The following is a 12,155-nucleotide window of genomic DNA, read 5'->3' on the forward strand; positions in this document are numbered from 1 at the left end:
CCTGGCTGCGGTAGCATACACGGAGCAGAGGCGTTCAGTCATTTATACAACCAGCCCCCAACTTTTCCTGCAGGAGGTAATGTGCACACAGGCCTGGGACGGGGTGGCACTCAGTTCCTGGTGTTTCCATTCCTGCAGGGGCAGCGCCAAGGTCCCTGCTTCCGGGGGTGCTGAGCCACCTCCCACGGTGCTCGTTCCCACAGGTGGTCAGCAGGCCGCAGGCCACAGGTCACTACCAGGGACATGAAAGCATCTCTTCTCCCAACACATCATCTTCTCCTTCTGTCCCTCTGTCTCCATTCTTCCCCTTTTCTCTTCCTTCCCCTACCCACTCAATTTCCCCCTCACCTCTTACCCAGTCCTTTGGAACCAAGAGAACTGGCGAGCCACCAACTCTTTATGACCTTGGAAGAGGCCTTCGCCCCCTTGGGATTTGTGTCTTTTTGAGTAGAAGCAGGAAGCTGGACCATGGCTTGGGAACAGAACCTCGGACTGATCTTGTTGACCTGTTGACCCAAGGCCCAACTGTCCTTCCAGCCCATGTAGGGTGGTGGCTGGGGGCCCCCACAGACCCCGGGCTCCATTCACCAAACTGTCTAACCACTAAAATCAACTCTAATTGTATTTTCCTTTTTCTCTCTTGCTCACAGAAGGAATGCAGTGGCTAATCCAAGCTGCTGAGGCAGTGTTTTCTCTTTGTCACGACCACATCGTGCACCAACCACTTTGAGGTACATCTCGGCCAGTGCTGGGGTGACCTTGGCTCAGCTCTGCACTTTACCTCGGCTTCTGAACAAAGCCAAACAGGAGCCATGAAAGGGCTACAGGGCCAATGAAGCAACATCTGAAAATGTTTTTGGGATCTTTGAGTTTCTCAGAGTAATTTTCTTTCTAATTCCAGAATGACACTGTCCCTTTAAAAAATAAAATAAAAACAAGGCCATCTGAGCGGTGAATTTAAATGAGTGTGCACAGTAATTTCATCTTCATGCTGTAGTTGAACCCACAATCCTGGGCAGGGCCTAAATGTAACTACTTCAATTATTTATCAGAAAAATTGTTTTTCTCAACTCTACCCAGATGCTGAAATGGTTTTCTAATACAGTTTTAAAAATATGCTCCAGTTCATGACCTCAACTTCCGGGAATCATTGTGTTCCCATCAGTGGACCACATCAGATCAGTTGGCTCCAAAAAGCACGGATGATTCAAAAAGTCTGACTCAGCCTGGCCTTAGAGGACACTCCTGCGGATGCAGGTCTGAGCTCAAACTCTTCAACCCTGGGCAAGTTTTAGCAGAGTAGAGTTGGGACGATGGTGATGTTCTCATGATTAATCTCCTGCACAAAAGATTGAACAGGGAATTAATGTGGATTTCTTAGAAGCTGTTGAAACTTAAGAGCCTTGCTTTTAGTGAGAATTTCAGATGCAAGAGCTGCCAGGGACATTTGCCATCAGGATCATGACCTAATTGTATTGATTATCCTTTATTGTCCACAAGAGTCTGGTAGATGCCACCAGCGAACTTTCCAAATTGTCCATAGGCTTCCAGTGAATTTGTTCCAGTGAAATAAGTGGGCCCTGGGAATGCCTCCCTCAGGATATGAAGGACGAGAGGATGCTGGTACCTCACTAGGCAAAGCCTCCCCAGCAGGCTTCGGGATCCAGAGCAAGTGTTAGATTTTTGGAACTGAGGCCTCAGGTCAAATAGTATGATAATACTGAGCTCCATGAAATTGCCAATATTCAACTGTTTTTTTTAAACCTAGATTTATTTATTATTTTTATTTTTGGATGTGCTAGGTCTTCATTACTGTGGGGGCTACTCTCTAGTTGCAATACGTGAGCTTCTCATTGCAGAGGCCTCCCTTGTTGGAGAGCTCGGGCTCTAGGGCACATGGATCTGAGCTCCTCCTGAGCTCAGGAACACAGACTCAGTAGTTCTGGTGCACATGCTTAGTTGCTCCATCGCATGTGGGATCCTCCTGGACCAGGATCAAACCCAAATCTGCAATGCCAAGCAGATTCTCTACCACCTAGCCACCAGGGAACCCCCTCAACCATGTTTTAACCTGTAAAAATCGCTGTTTCATGTGGTTTGACCTAATGTATATACTTGACACTTGATAGTGACCTTCTTCTTTCATGGAGGCAGAAAGACCCTGTGTCGCACTTCGAATGAAATCCTACTCGTGCTCAAAGGTCCATAAAGCACCTCAACCCCAGTGAACTTAGTCCTGTCAATTCCCTCATGGTTTCTCACCACCCGTGTCAGAGTTAATCTCTCCATCTGGGGTGGTGCTGACAGTTGACTAGCAGTTCTTGTGAAATATACACCTTTAACTATAGCTATTTGAATTCATGAATGCCCATTAAAATTACAAATTCTTTGAGGATGTGGTCTATCACACACATCTTTGCATCTCCTAGATGCCTTTCCACATAGTAGGCACTATTAATTATTTATTGGTTGGCTACCTGGATCTTGATGCTTTTACTAATGTAGCAAAAATTGATTACCACCTGTCAGCTCTTTCAGAATTTATAACAGGACTATAGTTTTTGCTTCATGGAACAAAAATGATTACAGGTTTTTATATTAGGATTAAGAAGGTTGTCGCCTTTTTAATCTTATGTAGCACATAGCATTTTCACAGAGTGCTTTGCGTTCACATTTTCCTTTGCGTTGATGTGATTCAGAAAATACTAAGCGCTGACGGGCTTCCCTGCTGGGTCAGTGGTAAAGAACCCACCTGACAATGTAGGAGATGCAGTTCGATCCCTGAGTTGGGAAGGTCAAGAAAATACTGAGCAGGGAGGCCAAGAATACTGGAAGCAACTGCCTCCAGTATTCTTGCCTGGGAAATCCTATGGACAGAGGAGTTTGGCTACAGTTTACGGGATCATAAGAGTCAGACACAACAGTGACTAAACTACTATAACAAGAGCTGACTGGTTTTCCCAGTTCTGCTATGTCCCCTCAGGTAAGGGGTTCCATGGGGGCACAGAGGGTGTCACAACTACCGAAACACATGGAACGATTGCCTGACATAGCACATGACCAGAAGCCAAGGACTGGGAGCTTCCAGGGCAACACGCCTCCGGTGGAGCTTGGCAGCACTCCATCCTCCCTCCAACCCCATCGTGCCCACCTGCTCCCCGTCATGGGCTACTTCTCCATGAATGGACCTGATGTTCTTCCAGATGCCGAAGCCAGAAGTCCTTGAGGCCAAATGCACCCTCCCGCCCATCACCTCCATGACCCCCGCATCTCACTGGTCATCTCTCTGTTCTTCCGTTCTGTCTCCTTCTGCTGCCCGGATGCCAAGGTAACACCCTTGGTTCCTGGCTCTCCTGCTGCCTCTCTTCCCTTCTGAGACTCCTCCACCAGGGTGATCTTCATAAGCTGTGCTTCTGATTATGTTGTTCCTCTGCTTCAAACCCTTCCTGCACATCTCACTTGCAAGTCACACCCTTCCATCCAGTCCAGCCTTCCTCTCTGGAATCCTAGCCCATCGCCCTCCCTCTGAGCTGCTCGGAGTTCCTGTCTCCCCTTGAGTTTTATGTTTCCAGCTCCCTCTGAATGGTCAGCTCACACCCTCCTCACAGCCAAATCCTACTGAACTGTGAGATTCAACTCCAGGGTCTCTTTAATCATTCCCTCCACCAGGCTGGCCCATGTACCTCCCTAGATTCCACAGCACCAAGCTCACCTCCAGCAGAGAAAGTGGAGCCGTCAATGCAGAAGCAGCTCAGCTGAGCTGTGACAGTGTGTTTCCTTTGCTTTGCCTACTTGATGTTATGTGATGCACAGATTTTTATTCTGGCTCTATTTTCTTTGTCAGGACAGTGACTAACGGTAAAGATTCAGCTCTGGCTCTTGACATGCTAATCCTAGCCTTGAGTATTTCTCTACTTGGCCTGTTACAGTGGGCATGAATTTATATGTGACAGGCAGACACAGAGCCTTTTAGCTAATTACAAAGAGAATGCCCCACATGGCAGCCATCCTGTCCCCTTGGAAACAAAAGCGGAGAAAGATGATTTGCTGGTGATTGAAGGTAAATCTCCTGAGGTTTCAGAGTTGGGATTTAGTGACTGCATGAGGAAAGGAATAAACTCTCCCATCGTCAGACAAAACTCAGGTCTGGCTATGAGCAAGGGGCAAAGCTGCCCATCTTTATTGGATGACAAGTCTTTATTACAAATGATGAACAGGAGGCAAAATCTCACTTTCCCAGGGTATCAAATTTGTCATAGGCCTATGCTGTGTTCAGGGTGGTCATCTCCTACCTACTGGAGGATGTGGGGATAGGCAAACTTCAAGACCTACCTGGATGAAGCCTGAACCCTAAACAAGGTGTTAAGAACCCAAACCTGGGGATGGTGCCTGAAATATGGCAGCATCTGTGACTCATGCAAGCTTAGTCATTTCAAGTTGAAGCTGTGCCAGTTCACCACCCAGTAATATTTTCCACTCAATGATCACCGATACACAAGAGATAACCAGTCATCTCTAGATTGTGCTCAGAGCTCCAGCTCTGAGGCCCAGGCAGCTCAGAGGATCTGGAGGTGGCAAAGCAGCAGGCCTTTCCCCTCCAGCCTATCTGCTGGCTTACACCCTCCCCCAACCCTGCCCCAGAAGGCGTCGACAGCTGGTGTAGCTGCTCAGCACTGAGTTGAAATTGGGGGCTTTTACGTATACAGTAGGTTTCAGAGTTTAAAGAATATTACATAATTGAAATAATATTTTTTTAAAAAACTGTTGACTTTGCTTTACTGGTTGAAACTACAATTAGAAGCCAGCAGTCAACAGTGATGGGCTTCCTGAGTAGTGCTAGTGGTAAAAACCCTCCTGCTAATGCAGGAGATATAAAGAGACGCGGGTTCAATCCCTAGGTCGAGAAGATCCTCTGGAGGAGGGCATGGCAACCCACTCCAGTATTCTTGCCTGGAGAATCCCCATGGACAGAGGAGCCTGGTGGGCTACAGTCCATAGGGTCACAAAGAGTCACACATGACTGAGTGAGCAAGCTATTCAACAGTGATGGAATCTCTGAAACAATGGGAAGAGCCTCTCACATTGAAAGTAGTTCACAGCAGACATGAGAGGTTCAGCCCAGACAGGCCAGGGCTCTCAGAGGCTGCTGTGTCCAGAGGAGGCAGCAGCCAGGTGGGGCTTTGAGGGTCCCAGGTGATACAGGGCACAGCCCCTGTGAGGGTTGTTCATGCTGCAAATTCAACCATCCATGAGGGAGCAGCTTGGAAGGACAGGGGTGTTCTTGCTGCTAACTGGTTTAGTCTCAGCTCGAGTCCAGCCTCCCTTGGCAGACACAACTGTTACTATCCAAAGAGAATGAAACTCATCAAAGTTATTTGCGTCTGTGTGCCAAGCCACAGAGATGATGCAGTCATGAGCACAGACTTGCAGCTGAACGAGTGTATGCCACAAACTCCTCCACATGAGAGGGGCTCATGTAGTATAGCAGGATGCAAGTGTTTTGAAGTGAAAACCTGTGAATATAAGATGACGATGCGACATGACAGGAGACAGGTGTGCTCCGCAGGCAGCCTCTCTCCGTGGAAACTGCAGGGCGGGCACGCTGAACTTAGTGAGATGCAGCAAGCTCCCAGACTCATTTCAACCCAAGCAGACACAACCTTCCATGACTTCCATTAAACAGTTTATTAAAAATTTAAAATAAGAACGCCTGTCTATTATATTTCCTTTTGTTGGATGATGCAGTGAAGTGACCAAGGGGCTGTGTGTATGTGGGGGGTGGGGGTGGCCAGGGAAGATCGGGGATAGACAGTGACAGATAAGGGAAGGAATACACAGCTTAATTAGCAACCAATGATGGAAACCCAACTATGCTCTGATTTTATCCTTTTGGGGTTATCATTTATATTCATACATGATTCAAATAAAAACCCTGGAGATGGCTATTCCTAGTATCCTCTTGTAGATATGGGACTACTGAAGGAAGCTATGTGAGTCCCCCTACGTCACACTCTAGGAAAGACAGATCTCAAAGCACAGTCCCAGGCTTCACACCCAATGCTCTGTCCTCCGAAATATGCTCTTTCTTCAGAAAATCATATACGTCGTGGGGACAAGATTTTCCCAAGATTATTTGGATTCCCATGTGCATGCTATTGCCCCACAGTCTGTAGGGTAGAACGTTGGTTCCCATACAATGTGAATCCTACTGTCTGGGAGCAGTTGTGAACAGAACTTGGGGGCAGGTTGCAGGCTCCTGGGCCACTGGGTGGGGGATGAGGAAAACACCCATAGATGTCAATATTGTAATACTCATTGTATCAGCTGTGCTTGATAAGCATTTGCTGTGGGCCAGACCCTTAGACCCTTAGTAAACTCCGGGAGTTGGTGATGGGCAGGGAGGCCTGACGTGCTGCGGTCCATGGGGTCACAAAATGTCAGACACAACTGAGTGACTGAACTGAACTGAACTGAGACCCTCAGACAGGCTTCCCAGATGGTGCTAGTGGTAAAGAACCCACCTGCCAGTGCAGGAGAGGTAAGAGACACAGGTTCAATCCCTGGGTCAGGAAGATTCCCTGGAGAAGGAAATGGCAACCCACTCCTTGCCTGGAGAATCCCATGGACAGAGGGGCCTAGTGAGCTACAGTCCACAGGGTTGCAAAGAGTTGGACATGACTGAAGCGGCTTTGTACACATGCATGCAGACCCTTAGACATAAGCACTCATGAAATGGGGGCCACAGCTGGTGAGCACTCATAGACACAGTCCTGGGCTCTGCAAAACCCCACTCTTACTAGGAAGACCAGCAAGGGAGCCTGGGTTGCTCCCCCACCCAGCCCTCAACCCGTTTGTCACTGAGAATCTCTAGGCGTTATTTAGACACCAGGAATCATCCTGATATTCACTCAGGGTTGGGGGGAGTCTTCTGAGAGAACATAGAACATGGTTCTCTCTATAGAGCCAAGGCAAGGGTCAGCTTGCCCACCCAGAATGGAGGAGAGAAGGGTGCAGAGAGCCAGGGGAGTTAAGTCATTCATTCATTCATCGGATAAATATTTGTAAGGAGCCAATGATGTGCCAGCCACTCTTCTGAGGGCTGGGACGATGGTGGTGCACAAAACAGGTAAACAACCCCTGTTCTCTTGGAGATAATGGGCCTTGATCTCCTTGAATAGGCCCAGCCTGGCGGAGAGGCTGGGGGAGGGAGAAAGTGTTCTGTTTTCAGTGTAACGTTGAGGAACCCAGGGCTTTGCCATCTACAAGCCAGCAGACCCAAGGTGCAACTCAGGCCCTCCACTGTGTGCTGCTACACAAGGGGACCAGCAGAAAGAGGGGTCCTGGGACCTTGGCAGAAACTGCAGAGATGTTAGCACCAAATGCTGTAACTGTAAGTTTGTTCCTTCTGTTATCTTTCCCTTCCTAATGAAAGTTTCTAGGGAGACAAGGGTGACAAATGCACCCATCTTTGTCAACACTTTTGAGTACAGATATTCTATTGAGACCTATTGAGTAAAATTATTCATCTACCCAAATAACCCAACTCCCTTAAAGAATTTAAGATATCTGAAAACAGTCATCAAATTTGTAAAGTAAGACAAAGCAATGCCTAATCAAAAAACCAACAGAAAATTATGTGACCATTTTATATTATGCAAAATTGAAATTAGGAACCAGAATTTGACAAATACTCAAGGAAAGGGCCTAGAGCTTAATCAGTGTATTATTTTTAGAACAAACTCTAAGATCAAACATGTCTATTTCAGGGGATTTTATATGTATGATATTTCAGATCAAGACTGAAATTTCTATATTAACAAAAAAAATCATCATCCTAAGCTACAGGAGTGGAGCAGGGAATAATCTAGTACTTTCCAGCAATTTCTTTCTGCCAATTCTAAACTGGTTATAGGAAAGAACTGCAATTTGTGAGGTAAACTCAGCAACAGCTTGGTTTTCACAGGGAAGCTGAGATACACACATACCTACCCATGGTTACTTCCTTTCGAAGAGCAAGAAAACAAACCCCAAATGCTTGAAGTGGTAATACTGGTTGGTTTTATTCAGCTGATAACAAATTTGCCCCTTTACAGGCAGAAGATGCAAACCCAAGGCAGTGGTGTAGGACTTCCTTTCCCGTGATGGGCAGGTCCCTGGATTTCACTTCTCTGACAGTCACTCTTGACACCTGCCGGCTGATCACTCAGCCCCCATGAACTTCACTCCAGTGCAACGAGCTTCCGTGGTTACAGCCCTAACCTCGTCATCCACAGCGTGTTCTGCCGCCTGCATCTTAACCTCCCGGTCCCCTCCATCCCTCCTCCTCTTCCTCCCAGTATTCCTTCTCTGTCTCTTCTGCAGATGCCCTGACCTCTGGGAGCCTCCATCTGGCACCCTGCCCTCCATCCCTGGTCAGGAGAGTCCATCCTCAGCCATCAGCTAAGCCTCTCTTGTCTCACACTGTGGCTCTGTCTTTAGAACACCCTTTACCTTTCTCAGGCTGGGCCCAATTCAGAGATCAGGGTCCATCATCTCCATGAGAAGAGGGACTGTTTCTCTGTTTTGTGCACCTCCATAGTCCCAGCACCCAGAAGAGTGGCTGGCACTTCCTGGGCCCTCCATAAGTATTTCTTGGATGAATGAATGAATGACTTAACTCCCCTGGTTCTCTGCACTCTTCTCTCCTCCCTTTTGGGTGGGTGAGCTGGTCCCTCTTGCTCTTCCCGCCATGTTCTGTGTTTACTCTAGGACTCCCTTTCCCTGAAGGACCATCAAGATGATCCCTGGTGTCTAAAGAATGCACAACCTGAGGGCCCAGCCCAGATATTTTCAGGGCTGGGGGCCAGGCATGGGAGCAGCCCAGGCTCCCCAGTTGGTCTTTCTGATTAGAGTGAGGCTTCCTTGAGCCCAGAGTTTGTGTCTGTGAACCTTCACCTTCTCCAGCTGCAACCCCCATTTTCTAAGTGCTTCTGAACAGAGTCCAGTTACCTGGATGAGTGTTTGCCTCTGGGAAACACAGTTAGAAGCCTCCTTCCTTTCCCACATGACTTTAGACCAGTCCTTCTAGGGAGAAGTGTACCAGCCAGGGTGTGGAGGCTCACGTTTGAAACCTGGTTGTAACTTGATGGCATAAAATCATCTCCTAGCAGCATGCCTGGGCGGCACTGGGCCTGGATCGTAATGCATGCATTTCATCCCTGAGTTACCTTCCTCTTATCTGATTTGCTAGGGAATCTGGATTTGTCAAAGTTCTCAGTCCCATCTGCTTCTGGCCAATGTTCCTACTTGTTCAGCAACCCAGAGAGTAGAAAACAGGACCTGGGTCTTCAGTAGCAGAGGGGGCAGCACCAGAGGTGGGTGGGCCACCTAGAAAGAACCCCTGCTCCATCTTATGTATTTTCTAGGCTGACCAGCACATCAGAAGTGAGGAATGGTCTTTCCTAGCCTGGGGTCTCAGTGAGCGAACCCTCTGCTCCCAGCTCCACACAGAAGGAAAACACACCCAGTCCGGCTCCAGGACTAAGAGAGTCTGGTCCACAGGGGTCACCTTTAGCAAGGACATTAACAGTCAGGAAATGGTGAAAAGAGGTTTCGAGGACTGACAAAGCCTTTAAAACCTCCAGATCTGTGAGGAGCTGGTGAAAGACGGAGGAGGCCAAGAGCTAGTGATTGGCTTTTGGCACCTCTGAGTCTCCCCAGTGAACACAGGCAGCAAAAGCCTTTATGTTTATCCGAGGTCAGCAGTAAGAACGCAGCCAACAGGGAGAGAGCAGCCCGTGGAGGAGGCGGGAATGGGAGGAGGGGAGAGGACGTGGAAAGGAGGCAGGAGGGGCCAGGCAGAGACTGACAAAACCCAGGCAAGTCTGCTCCCAGGGGCTGAGGCTCTGGAAAACAAATTTGGAAACATTATCCCACAAGATCTCCATTGAAAACATTAAGCCTAGAGGCCCTAAGAGACCCACTGAAGAGAGGAGGCCGGAGCCGGGATCTCAGAGGCTCAGCCGCTCTGTGAAATCAAAACAGCTTGAGCCAAAACAGCTCGTGAAGAGATAAGGGATTAAACCAAGCTTGGAACCATTTTAGATGAGAGAATCTCTAACATTCTTGAGGTTCCCATAGGAAGAGGTTTGCTCAACTTAGCAATGAGCTGTGAAAAGCAGAATTCCACTTCGGGGGTCCCTGCTGAAGCATAAAAAAAAAACAAAAATTCTCCCACAGGCCATGTGATTATGTTTATTCTCTTCTAGGGCTGGCAACACACAGTGAACCCCACATTCCTTAGTGATTGCACCCCAAAATATCATACTAGGGAGTTGTTAGGTCTGGGGACTCAGAATTCACTGATAAAGTGAGTTCTTACTGAAATTCAAAAAGCAAACAGGAACCAAGAGTATTTTTATTGCACTTTTCCATCTAAAGCTTTTTCATCTTGGTTTGGATTCCAGTTGCTCCCTGGGCAGTTTTGAAAAAATAAAAATGAAACGGAGAAGGCTTCAGCAGGTATAAGTAATAGAGGTGAAGATACCATTGAGAAGGAAGCTGCAAGCTGCTGTGGAGCAGGTCCCTGGGTGCCTGGAGGATGCACGGGTCACGTCTCAGGTCAGGGGCACTGATGTTTTATGCTGAACATTCAAAAAGTTACTTCCTGGAACACCACGGTTAATATCAAGACTCCCCAAGCATGGTGTCAGGGACACAATCTGAGGTCCCCAACAGAATTTCTCCAATTTTTCCAAATGTGTTTCAGGTGAGGAAGTGAATTTTAATCTTAAGCAGAGTCAGGTCTTTGGGGGTGTCTCAGAATCCAAAAATTCTGAGAGGCCCATCCTCCATCTCCTGTAGCACCGACTCCTGTTTGTACATAAACACAAGCCAGTATTCTCTACTTCTCTGTTTCCAAGTTGAGGGATGTTATAGGACATTGCGTTGTTATCTGGGAGGGTGTGGGGGCCTACAATTCTTCAGAACCGAGGAAGTAGGAAGTCTTGTCAATGGAGAGTGTTAAGAAATGACCGTTCGCAATATGTAAAACAAATGCTAACAAGTATGAAAGGGGAAATTAACAATAACACAATAATAGTGGGAGACTTTAATACCCCACTCACACCTATGGACAGATCAACTAAACAGAAAATTAACAAAGAAACGCAAACTTTCAATGATACAATAGACTAGTTAGACTTAATTGATATCTATAAGACATGTCACCCCAAAACAATGAATTTCACCTTTTTCTCAAGTGCTCACGGAACCGTCTCCAGGATAGATCACATCCTGGGCCACAAATCTAACCTTGATAAATTCAAAAGAATCGAAATCATTCCAAGTATCTTTTCTGACCACAATGCAGTTAGATTAGATCTCAATTACAGGAGAAAAACTATTAAGAACTCCAACATATGGAGGCTGAACAACACGCTTCTGAATAACCAACAAATCACAGAAGAATTCAAAAAAGAAATCAAAATATGCATAGAAACAAATGAAAATGAAAACACAACAACCCAAAACCTGTGGGACACTATAAAAGCAGTGCTAAGGGGAAAGTTCATAGCAATACAGGCATACCTCAAGAAACAAGAAAAAAGTCAAATAAATGACCTAACTCTACATCTAAAGCAACTAGAAAAGGAAGAAATGGAGAACCCCAGAGTTAGTAGAAGGAAAGAAATCTTCAAAATTAGGGCAGAAATAAATGCAAAAGAAACAAAAGAGACCATAGCAAAAATCAACAAAGCCAAAAGCTGGTTCTTTGAAAGGATAAATAAAATTGACAAACCATTAGCCAGACTCATCAAGAAACAAAGAGAGAAAAATCAAATCAATAAAATTAGAAATGAAAATGGAGAGATCACAACAGACAACACAGAAATACAAAGGGTCAGAAGAGACTACTATCAGCAATTGTATGCCAATAAAATGGACAACGTGGAAGAAATGGACAAATTCTTGGAAAAGTCCAACTTTCCAAAACTGAACCAGGAAGAAATAGAAAATCTTAACAGACCCATCACAAGCACAGAAATTGAAACTGTAATCAGAAATCTTCCAGCAAACAAAAGCCCAGGTCCAGACGGCTTCACAGCTGAATTCTACCAAAAATTCTGAGGAGAGCTAACACCTATCCTATTCAAACTCTTCCAGAAAATTGCAGA

Source organism: Oryx dammah, unplaced genomic scaffold (assembly GCF_014754425.2).
Source record: "Oryx dammah isolate SB20612 unplaced genomic scaffold, SCBI_Odam_1.1 HiC_scaffold_10, whole genome shotgun sequence".
Taxonomy (NCBI): domain Eukaryota; kingdom Metazoa; phylum Chordata; class Mammalia; order Artiodactyla; family Bovidae; genus Oryx; species Oryx dammah.